Source organism: Gossypium hirsutum, chromosome A02, assembly GCF_007990345.1.
Source record: "Gossypium hirsutum isolate 1008001.06 chromosome A02, Gossypium_hirsutum_v2.1, whole genome shotgun sequence".
In the NCBI taxonomy this organism is placed as follows: Eukaryota; Viridiplantae; Streptophyta; class Magnoliopsida; order Malvales; family Malvaceae; genus Gossypium; species Gossypium hirsutum.
Window position 1 is genome coordinate 85,497,547 of NC_053425.1, and position 14,937 is coordinate 85,512,483.

The following is a 14,937-nucleotide window of genomic DNA, read 5'->3' on the forward strand; positions in this document are numbered from 1 at the left end:
GTATACAACGATGCGTCATTGAATGGTTTAGGCTGTGTTTTGATGCAAGATGGTAAAGTGGTAGCTTATGCTTCACGAAAACTAAAGCCACATGAAAATAATTACCCGACACATGATCTTGAATTGGTAGCCATAGTGTTTACATTGAAGATTTGGCGGCATTACTTGTTCGGTGAAAAATGTCACATATTCACTGATCATAAAAGTCTGAAATATTTCATGTCACAGAAAGATTTGAATTTGAGACAGCCCAGATGGCTTGAACTGCTGAAAGATTACGATCTTGTTATTGACTACCATCTGAGAAAAGCCAACATAGTGGTAGATGCTTTAAGCAGAAAATCCCTGTATGCTTTACGAGCAATGAACACACAATGGTCGTTGTCTGATGATGGTTCAATCATAGCTGAGTTAAAATCTAGACCAACGTTTTAATAGAAAATTTTTGAAGCTCAGAAAAATGATAACAAGTTGCAAGCAAGACAAGTACAGAGTGAGTCAACTCCTGATTCAGAATTTTAGATTAGGACTAATGGTTGTTTGTTATTCAAAGGCAGAGTATGTGTACCGAAAGATTCTGAACTAGTACAGAAAATCTTGAATAAAGCTCATAATGGTAACATGTCTATTCATCCTGGTATAATAAAATGTATAAGAAAACAAAGTCAATTCAGATCAGAAGGCATCGCATTATCACAAGTTATTTGGGCATGTATTTCTAGACTCAATATACGCTATGCTTCAATCTAAGAATTGGCTAAAACGTAGCTCTAATACCACTAAATGCAACACCCCTCGCCTAACCTGACCATCGGGTCCTAGCCATAGGATGATACAATCATTATTGAAGCAACTACAGTCAATTAGCCAACATAAAAGCATTTATACATGTAATCAAGTCTCAATCAAACTCAAAAAATGGTAAACAATCATTTCTGAGTCTTAATCGAATTTACGAAAGCTATTTTAACAACTTGAGCACGATATAGATCCAAATTAAAAAGTTTTGAAAGTTCAGGGTCGATGTCGTGTTGTCACTTTGTTCACGCCGTGATGTCACCAAACAGTTTTTCACGTCGTGACCTCAGGCCACTCAACGTCACGACGTGACTCATTATTAGCCCATGTTGCAACAAGAAAGATTTTTCGTCTAGATGTGGACTTTGTTTTTTTATATAAATGAATCATTTGGTCCCTATTTCAAGCTTTCCAACCAAACTTATCACATATACATTCAAGTATCAATTTCAAATACATACAATTCAAGTTCAAACAGTTAGTTCAATCTTTATACAAGCATTCAATACATAATTACCAACTAAACTTAACAATTCGAATGAAATTTCATATCAACATTTAACCATTTTAGTATTATCCCCTACTTATGACATAACATCTTGAAACATGTCATTCTGTAACATCTCGAATTAGGGTCTAGTTGGAACAGTGGTTTTAAGACCATAAATTTGAAATAGAAATAATTATTTTATGATTCTCATGGGGTCTATGATATGACTGCATGTTTGTGTGAAGGTTTCATGAAGAAATTTTATTGATAAAGTGTCCAATTTGACATTTAGGACTAAATTGCAAAAGTTGCAGAATGTGAGTTCTAGAAGCTTTAGGCATGAAATTTCCATGGATTATTGGTTCGAGGTCCTTAAATAGTAATTTTCCTAATTTTTATAATTATGGACAAAAAAATGCATGAATAGGAAAAATTTGAAATAAAGGCATTAAGGGCATTTTTTTCATTTGGTTAATAAAAGAATAAAAAGGGAAAAATAAGTCAAAATTGCGTTCATCTTCTCCATGCCATAGCAAAAATTCTCAAGCTCTCCATAGCTAGGGTTCTTCAACTTTTCAAGCTTGAAAATAAGTCAATCCTAGCCCCGTTTTTTATGTTCTTTGCATTTTTGAAGTCCTTGAAACATGATCTATCCATTTTTAGCCATATTCTGAGCTAGGGTTCAAGTATGAAATTTGAACCATGAGTGACATGTTTGTATTTTGATGTTCAATGGAGAAATATGAAAGTTTGATGCATGATAAACATCTTCTACTAAATGGTTTTTCATGAAAACACCTAATGTGTATGAGTCTAGCTATACATGCCATAAATATATTATGATAGTGTGACGACTCCTGGCGATTTTAAAATGTGTTTTCATATAGTAAATGGATCTCGGCAGAGTAGTGGCGGATGATGTTCAAAGTAACACACCTGCACCCACTGAAGGGGCAACCCCGTCTGATAGTAGACCCCTTACAGTTAGTCGAGGAGAATGAGGCAGGGAAGTCTTTCTTCATATGATGAATGCCTGGTACACGGAGTTCGTTCGAACGAACCCGAATGCTCAACCCCCTCCACCCCCACCTATTCCTTAACCTAACCCTGTAGCACCCCAAGGTATGGACTTTGTGAGACTGAATAGACCTCCAGTTGATAAGATTTAGAAACAAAGAGCAGAAGAGTTTCGAGCTAGTAAAGACGATACCCTGAGAGGGAGAGTTTGGCTCGAGAATACTATTACGGTGTTTGATGAGTTATCATGCATACTGGAGGAATGTATGAAGTGTGTTGTGTCTCTTTTAAGGGACTTGACCTATCAGTGGTGGAACACCTTTGTGTCGGTGGTACCAGGGGAGAGAGTTAATTGGGAATTCTTCTAAGAAGAATTCCGTAAGAAGTACATTAGCCAAAGATTTATCGATCAAAAAAGGAAAAAATTCCTCGAGCTAAAACAAGGCTGAATGGCGGTTACAGAATATGAGCGTGAATTCGTGAGGCTGGGCAAATAAGCTCGAGAATATGTATTGACTGAAGCATCATGTGCAAAAGATTTGAAGATGGAATGAACAAAGACATTCGATTGTTAGTGGGTGTCCTTGAACTGGGAGAATTTGTTGTGCTCATAGAGAGATCTTGTAAAGCTGAGGAATTGGCTAAAGAGAAGAAAAAAGTTGAGTTAAAGTCTCAAGATTCAAATAAGAGATAGATGGGTAAATCATTTCAGTCCTCAACTAAGAAACCAAGAGAGTTTAATACTCAATTGAGTGTTTCAGCTGGGTTTTCGATCAGGAACCATGGGAAACAGTATTCGGGTCATAAGGCTCAAACTACTTCGGTAGCGAGTGTGGGTAACGCTTGACCTAATAGACTTGAATGCCAACATTGTGCATTTATTGTGGTAGACATCACCCCAGTGAATGTTGGATGAATAGTCGGGCATGTTTCAAGTTTGGTTCACACGATCATTTTATCAAGGATTGTCCTGAGACGATTGAAAAGGAAAAATTTTAGAGCACAAGTTCGGGCAATGCTACTTCTAAAGGAAAACCACAGAAGAATCTAGGAAATAGAACGAGTAATAAGAGTGCACCTAGGGAACTAGCTGTAAGACCCGAGGGTAGAGCACCTGCGAGGACTTACGCCATTCGCGCTCGCGAAGAGGCTTCATTCCCTAATGTGATTACGAGTACTTTTTCTCTCTACGATACTTTTATTGTTGCTTTGATTGATCCGAGATCTATCCATTCGTATGTTTGTGTAAAATTGGTGTCTAGCATGAATATGCCCGTTGAGTCTATAGAATTTATGATAAAAGTGTCAAACCCTCTAGGCAAGCATGTAATAGTTGACAAAGTATGTAAGAGTTGCCCATTAATGATTAGAGGTCATTCTTTTTCGGCTAATCTCATGCTTTTGTCGTTTAATGAATTTGATATAATACTTGGTATGGATTGGTTGACCATGCATGATGTAGTAGTTAATTGTGGAAGGAAGATCACTAAATTGAAATGTGAAAGTGGTGATATCCTTCGAGTTGAATCGGATAGATTGCCTATAGTGATTTCTTCTATGACTGCTTAGAATTGTCTAAGAAAAGGTTATGAAGCTTATCTTGCCTTTGTGTTGAATACAAAAAAGTCTGAATTGAAAATTGAATCAGTGCTGGTAGTATGTGAGTATCGAGATGTGCTCCCGGAAGAGTTGACTGGATTACCTCCAATTAGGGAAGTTGAGTTGGCATCGAATTAGTTCCAGGCACTGCACCTATTTCGATCGCTCCGTATAGGATGGCTCTGACAGAGTTAAAAGAGTAGAAAGTTCCGTTACAAGAGTTGATGGATAAAGGTTTCGCGAGACCCAATTTTTCTCTGTGGGGCGCATTGGTGCTATTTGTGAAAAACAAAGATGGTTCGATGAGATCGTGCATTGACTACCGACAACTCAACAAGGTGACCATAAAGAACAAGTACCCTTTACCAATATTTGATGACTTTTTTGACCAATTGAAGGGAGCCACAGAATTTTCAAAGATAGACTTGAGGTCTGGGTACTACCAGTTGAGAGTCTAAGATTCGGACGTACCGAAGACTGCATTTCGAACGAGGTATGGTCACTATGAATTTTTGGTTATGCCTTTTGGTTTAACGAATGCGTCTGCTGTATCTATGGATTTAATGAACCATTTTTTCTGACCATACTTGGATAAATTTGTGGTTGTTTTCATTGATGATATCCTGATTTATTCTCATGATGAGACTAAGCATGCCGAGCACTTGAGAACGGTTTTGTAAACCTTGAGAGACAAGTAGTTGTATGCTAAGTTCAGTAAAAGTGAAATTTGACTTTGAGAAGTCGGGTTTTGGGGCCACATTATTTCGGGTAATGATATTAGAGTTGACCCGAGTAAGATTTCAGTTATTGTTGATAGGAAACCTCCAAGGAATGTAACTGAGGTCAGAAGCTTTCTAGGTTTGGCCGGTTATTACAGACGGTTTGTGATCGTGTTATGAATGGTGATAAGTTTTATAATTTATGACTGTCCGTTCTTGAAAACTAACTATTATCATGACAAAGGCAAGTGCACCTTATCGAATAGTAGTATAGCTTATGGCAAGACCGGGATGTCAAACCCAAAGGAACTAAAAGTTCTAGTATTAACTTTCTTTTTATTATCTAGCCTAAAAATAAAGGGGTTTGTTTTATCTAAACTAATTACTAAACTAAGAATGCACAGAAAGTAAATTGGGGAAATAAATTTTGGGAAAGCTGAATGATTTAGACAATACCTAAGGGAAAAATTCACCAAGACTTCACTTATTATTGATTCTAAATCAAACGATTTATTCACTTGACTTGATCTGTAGAAATCCCTAATTTATATTATTTTCTCTCTCGAAACTAACAACGTCTAACCCTAGGTTGATTAATTTAAATCTCTTTCTTCCCTAGTGTTGCATTAACTCTATTTATAGATTCTCTTATTAGGTTTCACCCTAATCTAGAAAAATCTTATCACCCTATCTTTAGGCGTGCAATCAACTCCGCTTAATTATGTTAGATCTACTCTTAGACAGGGACTTTTGCTCCTCTGAATAAGCACATCAAAACTTGAATCAATATCCTAGAATATTAAAGCAAGAATTAAGAACTCATAATTAAGAACAAGTCAAATATTTATCATATAATTCAGATAATAATAACCAGATCCATCTTAGGTTTCATTCCCCTTAGGTATTTAGGGGGTTTAGTTCATATTTATGAAATAAAACATCTCAAAAGAATAATGATAACAAAACATAAAGAAAACCCAAGAACTCTTGAAGGGAATTGAAGGGAGATCTTCAGTCTTTAAGGTGAATCCGTCTTCTGAGATGGATCAATCAGCTTTCCTCGAGTAATTCCTTGCCTCTTACTCCTTGTGTCTATTTTTTGGCACCTCCTAGGGTGTTCATATAGGCTTTAGAATGCTTCTAAACCCTCAAGAGTGGCCTTTTCTGAATAGGACTAGACTTGGGCTCGACAGAGACACGCCCGTGTGCGATTGCTTCAAACCGTGTTAAAGTCTGTTAAATAGACATGGGCGTGTGGTCTACTCACGTAAGTCATGCTCGATTCTACTAAAATGACATGGGCGTGTGGTATGCCCGTGTACGGAAGTCCAGGCCATGTTGATTTCGCATGTTGGTCCATTTTCTCCGTTTTTGGCCCGTTTCTCGCTCTTTTTACTCTCCTATACTCACCTAAGTATAAAACATGAAATTAAAGGATTAGGAGCATCGAATTCACCAAATCTAAGGATAATTCATCCAAAAATATGCTAAGCATGAGGTAAAAATATGTATAAATTACGGTTTATCAAATATCCCCACACTTAAGCATTTGCTTGCCCTCAAGCAAAATCCTCAACCCACAATCAAAATAAATTCTTCTCAACTTATAATTCTTATCAATAGTCTCTCAAAATAATCCATAAGTAGTCACACATTGAAAATTCAACTCGAAGAACATCAAAGTTTCAAGCATTCTAAGTTGAGCATTTTATTACGAAAACATAGGTGTCTACCCTCATCTAAGTAATCACCTTTGATTGAAAATATCACAGAGTTTCACATCCTCACTAAAGATTCACTCAAATCACTCAAGGTTTTTAAGGACAAGAAATTTAGCACTTAACAGTCAATATAAAAAGTTATTACCATAGGCTTGCATGAAAATCAAATCTCCACCACTATATATTGAGATGATACATCAATCAAAAGGTCTTTAGAGGGTTGTAACATGGCTTTGGTTAGGGTGTGTGGTTACAAGCTGAAAAAGAAGGTTAGAATCGAGATTGAATTGAAAAATTACCTAACTAGAAAAATACTACAACTTGATAAATTACATTTCTAATTAGAAAATCCTAGAATTGAACTTTTTTTATGGGATAAGGAATTTAAATACTTAAGCTCAAAAACAAAGAATTACATCTAATATGTATGTATGTATGTTTTTTTTTAAGAATAAGTCAAATATCATAGGCTAGCTATCAAAAATAAAACATAGCTAAGTAATTTATTCAAATCAAATCTCGACAAAAATAGGGATCAAATTAATTTAGGGGATTTCAACAATAATGGGTTATGGGTTAATATTGAAGGTAAATTAATTAATGCCTTGTTAGGCTCAAGGGGGTTCATTAAGGGTTAATTATGGTGGTAGGCTTTTATGGAGTGAGTGGGTTAAACCTAGGTGCCTTTATCATCTCAACATATCAAATCAAAGGTGTGGTCTTGACATGCATAATCAAGCAAGTTCTAAAATAACAAATCAATATTGATGCAGCAATAATAAAAGTGAGCATGAAAGAAATAATAGATGCTCTAAAGGCTCAAGATCTCACAAAAATTATGGCCTTTTTGATGTTAAACTTGCGAACTTCAACTCAAGATAATACCTAAACTTGGGGAAACAACCTAAAAATTTTTAATTCTCAAAAAATCAATTTATCATGCTTGATTCTGTAATTCCTTAAAGTCTAACAATCAATGCATAAATGCCTATGTTTTAATTCAAGGCATATCAATAAAAATCATAAATTAATCAAAATTCACTCTAATAAAGATATGAGAAGATCACATGAGAATATGACAAAATTCAGGGATTTTTCTGATAATGATATAAATGACCCCCCACACTTAAGATGTACATTGTCCTCAATGTACAAAGATGTATAATAGTAATATAAAGATAATATAAAAAGAGGGAGAGAAGTGAAATTGGCCTGAAATTATGGACGATATCCTTGTATTAGCTAGAATGAGAATTGAAGAACAAGCTAAAAGGAACGCATGATTCTGAGGGATAATTGAGAAGCCACCCCTGTGAAGGAGAATTAAGGGAATAATTCAATGATAACCATAAAGGTAGGTAGAATATAAGATGGGGTCTTCAAAAGTAAATAAGAGACAATGGAATAAAAATAGAAACAAAGATAAAAATAAAAATAATAGTAAAACACGTACGCCCGTGTTCCTCGGGGCGTGTTGGTGCACATAGTCGTGTCATTTTGTCAGTTTCAACCATGGGTGGTGGGCATAGGCATGTTACACGCCTGTGTTAATTCATTTGTTTCTCCCACTCCCGTGTTTATGTGCCCATGCCCGTGCTAATTTCTTAGTTTCGACCATAGTTTATAGACACGGGTCTGTTGTACGCCCATGTTGATTTCGCAGGATCGCCCACGGCCATGTCGCACAACCGTGGCAATGTATCGAATCCCGTGTTTTGGGAAAACTTTTGCTTTACTTTCACATGGCTATATCGCACAGCCATGTCTCTGCCTGTGGTATACGCACGGCCTAAGGCATGCCCGTGGGTAATGCCGTGTTTGCCCTTATCAAATGTCAACATTTCTTGCAGTTAGACTATGAATAGTTAAAGAAAAATTAAACCCTATTTAGTGAGGTTAGTGCTTGGGTTGCCTCCTAAGAAGAGTTTATTTAGAGTCTAAGCTCGACTCTACCTTGTGGGTATATTTAGGAAAGTTCGTGGAGCCGTAGCTCCTCTCTATCGTCTTTGAAATTCTCACCGTTGTAAAATTTTAAACGATGTCTATTTACCTTGAAAGTGTCTTGTGATGGGTGACTTACCTCTATTGTGCCATATGGAAAGGCAGTTTGGACTACGAAAGGACCTGACCACCGTGATTTAAGCTTTCCCGGGAACAATTTGAGCCTCGAGTTATACAACAGGACAAGATCTCCTACTTCAAATTGCTTGCGTTGTTTTAAACGAGTGTCGTGGCGGCGCTTCGTTGCTTCCTTGTATAGGCGTGAATTCTCATATGCATTGGTTCACCACTCATCTAACTCGTTCAACTGCATCAACCTGTTTTCACCTGTAAGTTCAGGATCGAGGTTTAGAAATTTTATAGCCTAAAGTGCTTTGTGTTCTAACTCAAATAGTAGATGACAACTTTTTCCATAAACAAGTCTGTAAGGTGATGTTCTTATGGGGGTCTTAAAAGCGGTTCTATAAGCCCATAAAGCATCATCTACTTTCATTGCCCAATCCTTCCTGTTTAACTCTACTATCTTTTCTAGGATACATTTAAGCTCTTGGTTTGCTACTTCGACTTGGCCACTAGTTTGAGGGTGGTAATGGGTGGCTGTTCTATGGTGAACACCGTATTTCTTAAGGGTCTTGTCAAATTAGGCGTTACAAAAATGCGTACCCCTATCATTGATAATTGCTCTAGGTGTTCCAAATCGAGAGAAAAGTTTCTTAAGGAATCGTACTACTACTCCAGCATCATTAGCAGGTAAAGCTTGGGCTTCAACCTATTTGGACTTGTAATCAACAACTATTAAGATGTACTTATTACCAAATGAACTAGGGAATGCACCCACGAAGTCGATACCCCAAATGTCAAATATTTCACATGAAGGCATATATGTCTGAGGCATTTCATCACGTTTGGAGATATTACCTGTCCGTTGGCATTTCTCACAAGAAGTAACATACTTGTTGGTGTCTTTGAATAGAGTGGGGCCAATAAAAACCTGATTCTAGGATTTTATATGCGGTCTTATTTCCACTGTAATGTCCTCTAGTCGGTCTTGAGTGGTAATGTTCCAAGATCTTCAATGCTTCTTCCCTTGTAACGTATCTCCTAATGACTTGATCTGAACATATACGAAAAAGAAAAGGGTCTTCCCAAAAGTAGTTTTTCACATCAGTAAAGAATCGCTTCTTTTGCTGATGTCTCAACCCTTTTGGGAAAATGTTAGTGGCTAAAAGATTTGCAATGTTTGCAAACCAAGGTACCTCAGAATCAGATATAGCAAAAAATTGTTCTTCAGGGAATGAATCATTTATTTCAACGTCATCTAGCTCTTTAGTACTTAAATTTTCAAGCCTGGAGAGATGATCAGTTGTGAGATTTTCAGCTCCTTTCTTATCCTTAATCTCCAAGTAAAATTCCTGTAATAATAGAAACCATCGAATGAGTCAAGGTTTTGCATTAGTTTTAGTCAAAAGGTAGCAAAGAGCAGAATAGTCAATATAAACGACAGCTTTAGACAATATTAGATATGGCCTAAATTTATCAAATGCAAAAACCATAGCTAGCAGCTCTTTCTCCGTGGTGGTGTAGTTTTCTTGTGAGGCTGTCAAAGTTTTGCTAGCATAATAGATAGGTTGAAAATGTTTATCTCTTCGCTGTCCCAAAACTGCACCTACTGTAAAATCACTCGTATCGTACATTAGTTCAAAAGGTGAATTCCAATCAGGTGCAATTATAATTGGAGCTTTAGTCAGTTTATCCTTTAAAGTATTAAATGCTTCTAAACATTCCTGATTGAAATTAAAAGGCACATCTTTTTCTAATAATTTAGTCAAGGGCTTAGCTATTTTAGAAAAGTCTTTAATCAATCTTCTATAAAACCCAACATGTCCTAAAAAACTTCTAATAGCCTTAACCGAATTAAGGAGAGGTAGTTTTTCAATGGTTTTAATTTTAGATTTATCAACCTCAATCCCTTTACTAGAAATTTTATGTCCTAACACAATACCTTCTTGAACCATAATGTGACATTTTTCCTAGTTAAGCACAAGGTTTGTTTCCTCACATCTTATTAACACTCATTTTAAAATTTTAAGGCAAATATGGAAAGAGTTACCGATCCATGACGTCTTCTACGAGTTCATCAAATATGGCCATCATACAGTGCTGAAAAGTAGAAGAGCATTATATAATCTAAAAGGCATTCTACGATAAGCAAATGTACTGTATGGACATGTAAATGTCATATTTTCTTGATCTTCAGGAGCTATTGGGATTTGAAAATAGCCAGAGAGTCTGTCTAAAAAGTAGTAGTACATGTGTCCTGACAATCTTTTCAACATTTGGTCAATGAATAGAAGGGGGAAGTGGTCTTTTCTCGTGGCATCATTTAGCTTCCTATAATCAATGCAAACTCTCCAACATGTGACTGTCCTTGTTGGGATTAATTCATTCTTCACATTGGCTACAACAGTCATGCCTCCTTTATTAGGAACAACCTGCACTGGACTTATCCAAGAACTGTCAGAAATAGGATAAATAATTCCAGCATCTAGGAGTTTAATTACCTAGGCTTTAACAACTTCCTTCATGTTGGGTTCAGTCGTCTTTGGGCTTGCACGCATGGCTTACATTCATATTCAATTAAAATTTTGTGGGTGCAAAAACAAGGACTGATCCCTTTAATGTCAGAAATTTTCCAAGCTATGGCCCTTTTATGCTCTCTTAAGACTTGGAGTAATTCTTCTTTCTCTTTAAGGACTGATCCCTTGGATCGACGTTTGCTGATTTTTAAGTGCAGTTTCAGTGTTCTGAAAATTAATTTCCGCTACTGAAATAAATTTTGACATCATCTCCTCAAGGTTTGGCTTTTTCTCTTACTGGTATAGTTGTTGTTGGAAGCCTGGAGGATGTTATGGTCTCTGATTTCCTTGCCCTCCCCTTGAGAAATTTGGGTGGTTCCTCCAACCTAGATTGTAAGTGTTATTATGAGGTTGAAGATTATTACCCATAAAATTTAGTTGCTCGTGTTCCATGTTGTGGCCATAAGGTTGGTATTCTGAATTGCTCGTTCCACCTCCATTTTTATTGCATTGCATTACTGGGTGAACCTGTGAAGAGTTAAGTAAACCATTAATTTTTTTATTCAAAAGTTTTACCTGATTAGAGAGCATGGTGACCGAATCGGTGTTAAAAATGCTAGCTGCTTTCGTTGGCTTTGTCCTCATGACTTGCCACTAATAATTATTCAGTGACATCTCCTCTATAAATTCATAAGCCTCCTCAGGTGTCTTATTATTGATAGTCCCACCAGCAGCTACGTCAATCATATGTCTAGTTGAAGGATTCAGGCCATTGTGAAATGTTTGAACCTGCAACCATAAGGGCAGCCCATGGTGAGGGCACCTTCTCAAGAGGTCCTTGTATCTCTCCCATGCATCATAAAGTGTTTTTAGATCCATCTGCACAAAAGAAGAGATATCATTCCTTAATTTGGCCGTTTTAGCCAACGAAAAATATTTAAGTAAAAACTTTTCGGTCATTTGTTCCCAAGTAGTAATTGACCCTCGTGGTAACGAGTTCATCCACTGTTTAGCTTTGTTCCTCAATGAAAAGGGAAACAATAGAAGACGAATGGCATCATCAGAAATGCCATTGATCTTAAAAGTGTTGCAAAACTCTAAGAAATTCGCCACATGAGCGTTTGGGTCCTCAACCTGCAAACCATCAAACTAAACAAACTGTTGGATCATTTGAACTGTGTTAGGTTTGAGTTCAAAATTATTTGCAGCAACAGCAGGCCGAACTATACTTGACTCAATTCCTATTAAAGTAGGTTTAGCATAATCATACATAGTACATGGAGTAGGATTCTGATTTACTGGATCAGCAGCAACCGCAGGAGGTAGTGAATTTTCCTGATTTTCAGCCATCTCCTTGACTATAGTGTGAATTTCATCCTCTTACTCTTCCTCTATGTATTTTAGGCTTCTCCTTATTTCTCTTCGATTTTTTCGAGCTATGCGGTCGATCTCATAATCAAAAAGTAATGGTCCCGATGGGTTTCTTCTAGTCATGCACTATAAAAACCTGCCAAAAGCGAATAAACGAAAAATTAGAAAAGAAAATAAAATTTTAAATTGTAATAAAAATAAAATGGCTAAAGTAATAAAAATCGAGTGTTCCTAATATCTTAGTTCTCCGGCAACAGCACCAAAAACTTGATCGTGTTATGAATCGTGATAAGTTTTATAATTTATGAATGTTCGTTCTTGAAAACTAACTATTATCACGACAAAGGCAAGCGCACCTTATCGAACAGTAGTATAGCTTATGGCAAGACTGGGATGTCGAACCCAAAGGAACTAAAAGTACTAGTATTAACTTTCTTTTTATTATCTAGCCTAACAATAAAGGGGTTTGTTTTATCTAAACTAATTACTAAACTAAGAATGCATAGAAAGTAAATTGGGGAAATAAATTTTGGGAAAACTGAATTATTTGGACAATACCTAAGGGAAAAATCCACCTAGACTTCACTTGTTATTGACTTTGAATCAGATGATTTATTCACTTGACTTGATCCGTAGAAATCCCTAATTTATATTATTATCGCTCTCGAGAGTAACAATCTCTAACCCTAGGTTGATTAATTGAAATCTCTTTCTAATTAACTCACTAGTGTTGCATTAACTCGATCTATAGATTCCCTTATTAGGTTTCACCCTAATCTGGAAAAAATCTTGTCACCCTATCTCTAGGCGTACAATCAACTCTGCTTAATTATGTTAGATCTACTCTTAGACAGGGACTTTTGCTCCTCTAAATAAGCACATCAAAACTTGAATCAATATCCTGGAATATTAAAGCAAGATTTAAGAACTCATAATTAAGAACAAGTCAAATATTTATCATATAATTCAGATAATAATAACAAGATCCGTCCTAGGTTTCATTCCCCTTAGTTATTTAGGGGTTTAGTTCATATTTATGAAATAAAACATCTCAAAATAATAATGATAACAAAACATAAAGAAAACCCAAGAACTCTTGAAGGGAATTGAAAGGAGATCTTCAGTCTTGAAGGTGAATCCGTCTTCTGAGATGGATCAATCGACTTTTCTCGAGTAATTCCTTGCCTCCTACTCCCTGAGTCCATTTTTTGGTACCTCTTGGGGTGTTTATATAGGCTTTACAATGCTTATAAACCCTCAAGAGTGACCTTTTCCGAATAGGACTAGACTTGGGCTCGACAGGGACACGCTCGTGTGACACGCCCGTGTGCGATTGCTTCAAATCGTGTTCAAGTCTATTAAATAGACACGGGCGTGTGGTCTACCCGTGTAAGTCGTGCTCGATTCTACTAAAAGGACATGGCATGTAGTCTGCCCGTGTATGGAAGTCCAGGCCATGTTGATTTCACATGTTGGTCTATTTTTTCCGTTTTCGGCCCGTTTTTTGCTCTTTTTACTCTCCTATGCTCACCTAAGTATAAAACATGAAATTAAAGGATTAGGAGCATCGAATTCAGCAAATATAAGGATAATCCATCCAAAAATATGCTAAGCATGAGGCAAAAATATGTATAAATTACGGTTTATCAGTTTGTGAAAGGATTCTCCATGATTGCTACTCCGATGACGAGATTGTTACAAAAAGATGTTAAGTTCGAATGGACAGAAAAATGCCAACAGAGTTTTGAGAAACTAAAGGCATTAGAATCTAAAGGCATTATTGACTGAGGCTCCGATTTTAGTACAACCTAAACTAAGAAAAGAATTTGTGGTTTATAGTAATGCGTCTTTAAACAGATTGGGTTGTGTGCTTACGCAGAAAGGCAAAGTGATCGCTTATGCCTAGAGGCAGCTGAAACTGCATGAGAAGAATTATCGAACACACAATTTAGAATTGGCTGCCATAGTTTTTGCGTTGAAGATTTGGAGATATCATTTGTATGGTGAGAAATGTCATGTGTATACTGATCATAAAAGTCTAAAGTACTTGTTGACTCAAAAGGACTTGAACCTACGACAACGAATGTGGCTAGAGTAGATAAAAGACAACAAGCTAGTGATTGACTACCACCCAGGAAAGGCGAACGTGGTTGCCGATGCCTTGAATAGTAAGTCGTTTGGCCTTAGCAGATGATGGTTCGATTCTAGCTGAGTTGAGAGCTAGACTGATGTTTCTTCAAGAGATTTATGAAGGTTAGCAAAGTGACGGTGATTTGCAAGCCAAAAGAGTTCAATGTAAATCGGGCATGGAATCAGATTTTTGGATTAGTTCTGCTGGTTGCTTAATGTTCTGAAATAGGATTTGTATTCCTAAGAATACCGAGTTGATTCAGAAGATTTTACTTGAGCCCCATAATGGTCGTCTATCTATGCATCCGAAAAGTACAAAAATGTACAATAACTTGAAGAAACTGTATTAGTAGTCGAGTATGAAAAGAGATATTTCTGAGTTCATTTTGAGATGTCTGATTTGTCAATAAGTGAAAGTTGAACACCAAGTACCTTCAGTCTTACTTTAGCCTGTGATGGTTCTCGAGTGGAAATGGGATCGTATTACTATGGATTTCTTAACGGGACTGCCTTTG

The 14,937-nt window shown here is 36.6% G+C and overlaps 1 non-coding gene across 1 annotated transcript; it reads left to right on the forward strand.

Annotated features, from left to right (window-relative positions):
* The first annotated feature begins 11,726 nt into the window (after positions 1 to 11,726).
* LOC121216996 (small nucleolar RNA R71) lies at positions 11,727 to 11,833 on the forward strand. Its single transcript, XR_005913196.1, has one exon. It is a non-coding gene; the product is annotated as a small nucleolar RNA R71 (small nucleolar RNA).
* Positions 11,834 to 14,937: the final 3,104 nt, after the last annotated feature.